General features: G+C 50.8%; 1 pseudogene; it reads left to right on the top strand.

The window, feature by feature from the left end:
• Positions 1-223: 223 nt before the first annotated feature.
• On the top strand, positions 224-2,641 carry LOC126516442 (E3 SUMO-protein ligase ZBED1-like; annotated as a pseudogene).
• The last annotated feature ends 5,321 nt before the right edge of the window (positions 2,642-7,962 follow it).

Here is a 7,962-nt window from a genome sequence, read left to right as displayed (position 1 = left end):
TTAGCCCTAATGAAAGCAAGAGACATGCAGACATTTTCGATCGTCACTGACAAGGGATTTCAAGATTTCTGCTACGCGCTAGATCCAAGATATGAACTGCCGATCTCAACGTAGTTTTCTGATGTTATTTTGTCGAACTAATATGAGAACGCCGCCAAGGCGAGATTGCATGCCACGCCGACGTCGACAAGCCACTGTGCCACGACAGAAGACATTTATTTGAAAATCTTGCACGGCCGACAGCTATACACAAGTCACGTGCCATTTTCTGCTAGACACAACTATGCGTTCTGCGGTGTTCTCCACAGCAGTTTTTCAGGGAGCACACACGGCACAAAACGTCACCGATGTCATTGGAGGTGTGGCTGAAGACTGGGGTGTTCGCAAGGCAGTCGTGGCTATTGTCGCAGACAACGGTAAGAGGATGGTTCTTGCAGCCCGACTGCTGGTTGTCGATCACCTACCATGCTTCGCTCATACGCTGAACCTCACTGTTCATGATGGGCTAAAGAGCAGTGAAGAACTAGCAGCCGTGCTGCTAAAGTGCAAGAAGATTGTGCGCTACATGAAGTCCAGCTGCATCGCTACCGCCAAGCTCCGAGAAGAGCAAGAACGTGTCCGTAAGGTTCCGCCGCTAAAACTTAAACAGGAGACACCGACACGGCGGAACAGCAACTTTTATATGTTAAAAAGGATCGTGAAGGTTGGACAAGCGCCAACCTTAACACTATCAAAGTTGCACCGGGCACCAAGCCCGTTAGCAGCAGATGATGATGATGAAGCAACATTTGCTGGGCCCGAAATAAATCGGTGGTGCACGCAGGCACCAGACGGGGTGGTTCCCTAGTTACGGGACCCATATGTTTCCAGCAGCTCCTGGCCCTTGTCCGTCAGTGCGAGCTGAATCGGTAGGGCGGGGCTGGATAACACGGTCTCCCATCGCTCAAGTGGGGGTGTTGGTGGGAAGGGGAGGAGGGGGGGTCTTGAGTTCTGTGCACTCTGCCAAGACGTGCGGCAGGGTGCCCTTTTCTCTTCTGCAAAAAGGACAGAGGATATCGTATTCCGCAGGGTACATGCGGTTCATGAGCACGGGATGCGCAAGCGATCCCGCCTGCGCTCGACGCAGGATCGTCTGTTGCTGCCTGGTGAGTTTGGGGTGCGGTTCTGGCAGTCTGCACCTTTCCTCTCGGTACATCCGGGTAATGTCCCGAAAGCTGGTAACCGGGTGCGGTAGCTCTTCCGGCTCGTGCTCGGCCCGGATTGACATTTCTCGGGCATGGTAGTCGGCGATGGTGTTGCCTGCTACCTGCGAGTCAGCCGGGACCCACACGAGCTCTATGGCTCTTCCCGGAAGCTTGTGCTTGGCTAGAATGGCTCGGGCCGCGGAGGGGATTACCCCCCTGCGGAAGCTTCTGTAGGCTGTCTTTGAGTCGGTGACTACGGTGTCCACGCTCGGCTGTGCGAGTGCGAGGGCCACGGCCGCTTCTTCGGCAACTGCGGGGTCTGTTGTCTTCAGGGACGCGCTGACGATCAGCCTGTCTTTTGATGTAACCACCACCGCTGCACGGTCACTGTGTTTTTGGAGCGAGGCGTCCGCGTAGAGGACCCTGGGGTTCTCTTCCAGCTTACGGGCTAGGGCTTTAGCTCGCGCGGTGCGCCTCTCGTCGTCCTTGCCCGGCGTCATGTTCCGGGGAAGGGGTTTTGTCTGAATGATCGTTTTCCAGTCTTCCGTAAGGGCCGTCTTTATGGGTACTGGCTCGATCTGCCATCCTATTTTGCGTAGGACGGCTCGTCCGTGTTCCGTGTGACTGAGCCGGATTCTCTGATTAGAGAGGTGGGCTTCGATGAGCTCCTCCACCGTGTTGTGGGCGCCCATGTCTAGCAGGTTTTGAGTGGACGAGTAAATGGGCGTGCCCAGTGCTTGTTTCGTTGCCTTACGAAGCATCGTGTTTAGGGTGTCCCTATTCGCCTTCGTCAAATGGAGATACGGTGCGGAGTAGGTAACCCGCGACACGACGAACGCGCGTACCAGGCGCATGGCATCGTCCTCTTTAAGGCCTCGGTTTCTATTAGATACCCTCCGAATCATACCAAGTATCTGTTCGGTTGAAGTCTTGATCTTTGTGATGGCGGCCTGTGCCTTCCCGTCGCTCTGAAGTAGTAGGCCGAGAATCCTAATCTGCAGAGGTTATAACGCTCATTGAGGATGTTGTGGAAGTACTGCATGGAACCATTCGAGGAGGCCACGAAATTAGTGTCTGAAGATGAGTACACTTCCTCGGTAGTTCCTGTGGTCTGCGGCATCGTACGAGAGCTGGAAGAGCGCATAGAGCCTGCGATAAAAACCAAAGTTGGTAAAGAAGTTCCTCGAAAGTCCATCTCCTCCTTGCGTAAACGAATGGACACTTATGAAGAAAGACAGTTAACATTTCTTGTATCACTGCTGGACCCACGGTTAAAGGAGCGAGCGTTTCCGATCAGAACAAACGCAGACCGCGCCAGTGCTTGTTTGATTGGTGAACTACGCCGGCGATTGTCGGAAAGCCCAGCTGGTCCTGCAGTTGAACCGTCTAGACAGCGGGCGGTGCCAAACGAAGCTGCGGGAAGCCGAATCCTGCGGTTCCTGGAGAGACAGCAATAGGAGCCTTCAACCGCAACCTCGAACGCAGGCAGAGCTAATGGTTCACCAGTACCTGGAGTTACATCCACGGGAAAGGAAGAACAACCCTTTAGAATTCTGGAAGGCTTCGCAATGCTCCACAACGCCGCTCTCTGAAGTGGCTAGGAAGTACTTGTGCATTCCAGCAACGTCGGTACCCGCAGAACGCGTATTCTCAGCGGCTGGACAGGTCATTTCAGATAGGAGGAGCATAGCTGAAGGGCAAGAAAGTTGACATGCTTGTGTTCGACTTCACCAGAATTCTTGGTTGACAATTAAGTTGAATTGTTAAGTTGTACCGGAAAGGAAGCCGTCACATGTGGCGGAATAGCGCGGCTTCAAATTTATATTGCATTTTGTGATTTTAAAATATGTCGATAACTACGTTTGTTGGTAAGGTGCAACTGGTTGCTTTTGAGTTTGAATTTACTGATGAACATATTCCTGCATTTTCACTGCGGAAATAACTTATTTCTTTCGCCAAAAAATTCCTCATAAGTTAACCGAACTGAGTATGCTGATAGTAGACTATCGCGAATGTTTTGGCACTATCGCCGGCCAACAACAGCATAATTATTCACTGCACTATCGATAGTATTATCGGTATTAATACTACCGATGGTACAATCGATAGTAACACCGATTGCACTATCGACGGCAATAATATCGATTGCACTATCGATAGTTTATCCATAGTAATACTATCGATAGTATTTTTACAGTATCGATAGTTTCAAAAAAAAAAGAAACTATTGATAGTCAATTTAGCGATACCTTTGCATCACTCATATCCACCCCTGTGATTCACTCAAGCTGAACACATTAGTCTTATACACCTGTAAGCTCACTGTTTTGGTTAAGTGTAGTACAACTATGCACATGCCACGCGAGACGGCCTCGTAGCAACAGGCCACCTTTCCACGCGCCCGTTGCGCACGCAGCAACGAGTACGTAGCGTCTCTTTGTTTCGCGGCACGTGTAAGCGATGACACGGCGAGGACGTCGTCCGTCACTGTTTCGAAAGCCTCGGCGGCAAGGAATCAGGTTACAATTAGCAAACGAGGCAGTAACGGCGCTCGGAAAAGACGCCCGTTTGGCAGCATTGCCAACAGCCTGCTCCCCAACAGCATTGCAGTGCAATTTGAAGAGCGGCTGCGCAAGAGTGCTAACGTCGATAGCGTTGTCATAAAGAATTAATTCATTTTGTTGTTGCAGTGGAAACAGATTCTCGTGTCTGTGGCGTGATTCCGTGCTAACACTGTTCTCCTCTTGCGGCAAGGCTCTGACACTCGTAAAATGCCATCAATTATGTACTGGTAACTAAGATTCATGAACCAAGTTGCTAATGAATCTGTTAGGATATCAGTGTTGAGTAAGGTGCTAGAATTTTTTATTGAAGGGTGACCACATGATCCCAGGTTGACGATGGCCGCGAAGCCTATTTCTCAAGCTCCATGTCATACCATGTTGCAAAAGCTAAACAAAAATATGCGAAACCCACGCGCTTTGGGCATCGGTTAAAGCGGAGATTTTTTTTTTTTTGCTCTCAGCAAAGAACGCTGTTTCGAGACCATTTGCAAGTGTAGAGCACACGACCACGTTGGGCACATTTTCATCCTGAAACGCATCGTTTAACATAATATAATGGCGTTCAAACAAGCAGATCCCACGCACGACGACGAATGAGTGACGATGACGGCATAAAGACGACGCAATGACTATGTTGGCATGACGACGACGGAATGATTTTGACGGCGTGATGACGACGGCATCACGACTGTATGACGACGACGAGATGAAGAAGGAATGGCGATGATGGAAGGATGACGGCAGTATGACGATGACAGCGCGGCGCCATTTGCATAACGATGGTACGACGACGATGGCACGACGACAGTAGGATCACCGCGATGGCATCACGACGACGGTATGACCACGAATGGATGGCGATGACGCACTGACGACAATGACACGATGACGATGGAACGATGACCACCGATCGAATAACGATGACAGAATGACGATACGGCGGGATGACTAAATGACGACGCACTGACAACAAAGTTAAAACGGCGGATTGATGACTACGGCAGGATAATGCAGGAATGATCACAATAGAATGAAAACGATGAAATGACTACGACGGAATGGCGACGGCGGCATGACGACGACGGTTTGTTTGCGTTGGAGCTCACGCCCGAGCTTGCGTGCATCACCTGCCGCTCTGGGCCACTTCGGCTTGCACTACATTCAGTGTTTGTTTGTACTGTGTCCCGTACCGACCATCCAGCACGGGCCAGCACGGGCCAGCGTGGTCCATTACAGTAGGGATAATAGCCCGTGAAAACGCGCAGCACCAAAGCAACGTTGGAATCGAAATGACGGGAAGCTTGTTTGAATGAGCGAGGAAGCAGTAGTAGCGGTTGACACGAGCACAGCCTCGTCGCTTGTATAGCTGTTAGCTCTGTGCGTCACCTTTGGTCAGCGCCACCCGTTTAAATCTCTGGCACTCCATCTACAATGTAGAGATATTGATGTCGCTGAATCTTTCTGCAGAAAGATTGCTGGCGAAGCAAATTCCGATGGAACGGGTACGGGAACGCTCGACCACCCACCGTTCTCACGCGATCCCCGCATGGAATGCCCTTTTTCTATGGAAGAACTAGAAGCTGCGCTGGCTTTGTGCAGGCGTTCTTCAGCGCCAGGACCTGACGGCATTACATACCGTGCCCTGTGTAAGCTAGGAGACCAAGCTCGGAAGGCACTCTTGCTCCTGTACAACGACTCCTGGCAGACGGGTACGGTTCCGCAAGAATGGAAGTCAACTCGCCTCATTCCACTTCTGAAAGCTGGCAAGTCGCCTTTGGACATTTCCTCATACCGTCCGATAGCACTTGCCAGCTGTGTCGGAAAAACAATGGAAAGAATGATTTTAACACGTCTACAATGGTACTTAGAGTACTATGAAATCTACCCAGATGCTATGGCCGGATTCAGACGCGGTCGTTCGTCAACAGACAACGTTGTTGACTTGATAACATTTGTGCAACACCAAAAGGCCTGTAAGCGACTATCTGCTGCTCTGTTTCTAGACGTTAAAGGGGCTTATGATAATGTCACCCATGAAGCCATCCTTAGCACGTTAGAAGCCGTCGGACTTGGTGGTAAGATGTATATGTGGGTGTGCAGCTACTTACAGAGGAGACCATTCTATGTAGACACAGAAAATGGCCGGACATCCGAGCATTACAGTAGCCGAGGAGTCCCTCATGGCGGAGTGCTTAGCCCGACTCTTTTCAATCTCACCCTCTGTGGATTAGTTGACAACCTGCCAAGCACCGTACGACTTTCCATCTATGCGGACGACATCTGCATTTGGACATCAAGTGTGACACGACTTCAGCTTCGCGCTCGGCTTCAAAAGGCTGCCACAATGACATCTTGCTACCTTCGTGAACAAGGACTCGAAATTTCATGCGGAAAGTGCGCAATGGTGGCATTCACGAGGAAGCCAATGTCTGGTTACGGCGTATCTATTAACGGACAACTTATACCATACAGCAGAAGTCACAGGTTCTTGGGAGTCGTAATTGACAGAGACCTGGACTCCGCACGTCAATTACGTGAAAAAGCGGCTGACTGCTATCTGTCACCTGTTCAGGTTCCTTGCAGGAAAAAGTTGGGGAGTATCTGTACACGCTATGTTACAGCTGTACATGGCGTTGTTCGTTGGATTCCTGCGATACAGCCTGCCTGCAATATCCAACACCTGCAAGTCTAACCTGCGTACGATACAGAGTATTCAAGCCCAAGCCCTTAAGATATGTCTTGGCTTACCACGCAGTGCATCAATAGCTGAAACCATTGCCCTTGCGCAGGATTACCCAATCACGACGCACATTACCGTTGAGACAATGCGTATGCACCTCAGGCATTATGCTAGGACCCCTTCCCACCACTTGGCGATCCTCACTGCTGCAAGGCCCTGCTCGACATTTAGCGGCATTGTCAGTGCACATCGTGCGTCGTTTACTTCAGGGTACGCACCTGCGGCCAAGCCAGCGTTTCCTCCGTGGTGTTTGAGCCGTCCACAAGTACATCTAATGATTCCAGGACTACAGAAGAAGACAGATCTACCGGCCTCTGCTCTAAAACAGTTGACCTTACTTCTTTTGCATGAAAAGTACAGCAACCACGTGCACATCTATACCGATGGATCAACTACGTCGTGCAGTTCCGCTGGTGCCGTGGTGATACCAACGCGAGGAATGACACTGCGCTTCAAGACATCGCATGTCACGACCTCAACGGCGGCAGAACTAACGGCCCTGCGTCGAGCGCTGGAATTCATTGAATCTGAAAGAGCTAGAAAATGGGCTGTGTTCTGTGATTCAAAACCGGCATTACAGTGCACGCAGTCAGTTCTCCGACACGGATGCCATGACCAACTGACATACGAAATCGCGAAACTTTACCATCATGCCCAACAAAAAGGTCACGAGGTCGTTTTTCAATGGGTACCTGGCCATTGTGGAATCAGTGGCAATGATTCCGCCGATAACGCTGCTCGCACAGCACATCATGAAGAGCAGAGCGTTCCAATTCCGCTTTCGAGGACAGACGCCGCTAGGCAGCTTCGATACCTGGCACGCAGTCTCACACTGACCGAGTGGAACTCGCCAAACTTACGACTCACACGACTGCATCGACTAAACCCCTCCCTGCAACTCCGGCCTCCACTCGGACTTCCTCGACGTAAAGCTATGCTTCTCTGTCGCCTTTGGTTAGGAGTTGTCTTCACAAAGGCATACTCTACATTAATTGGACAGACTGACAGTGGAGCATGCGAGGTCTGTGGCACGGAAGAAAACATCGACCACCTGCTGTGCCACTGTCCACGATACACCCCTGAGAGACAAGAACTTGCCAAAGCTTTTCAAAAACTGGACAATCGGCCGCTTTCTGTGCAGGTGCTGCTAGAACACCGCCCCCATCGCCCGTCGGCCCATAAAGCGGTGAAGGCACTTTTGTGCTTCTTAAAGACGACGGGCTTGTGCGACCAACTCTGACTATTAATGCAATTTCTGTAAGGCCGCACACGTCAGCGAACTCACTGCAATTTCCTTGTTTCCTTCCCTCCTCTCTCTCCCTGTTATCTTTGTTTTCCCCCTTTCCCTTTCCCCCGGTGTAGGGTAGCCAACCGGACATGATTCTGGTTAACCTCCCTGCCTTCTTTTTATCTCTTTTCCTCCTGTGCGTCACGAGGACGAAGACGATGTGGGTGCTTGTCGAGGGAAGAATGT

The sequence above is a fragment of the Dermacentor andersoni genome, chromosome 1 (genome assembly GCF_023375885.2).
Source record: "Dermacentor andersoni chromosome 1, qqDerAnde1_hic_scaffold, whole genome shotgun sequence".
NCBI lineage: Eukaryota > Metazoa > Arthropoda > Arachnida > Ixodida > Ixodidae > Dermacentor > Dermacentor andersoni.
The sequence above is the reverse complement of the archived record's forward strand: the minus strand, read 5'-3'. Positions and strand labels throughout refer to the sequence as shown.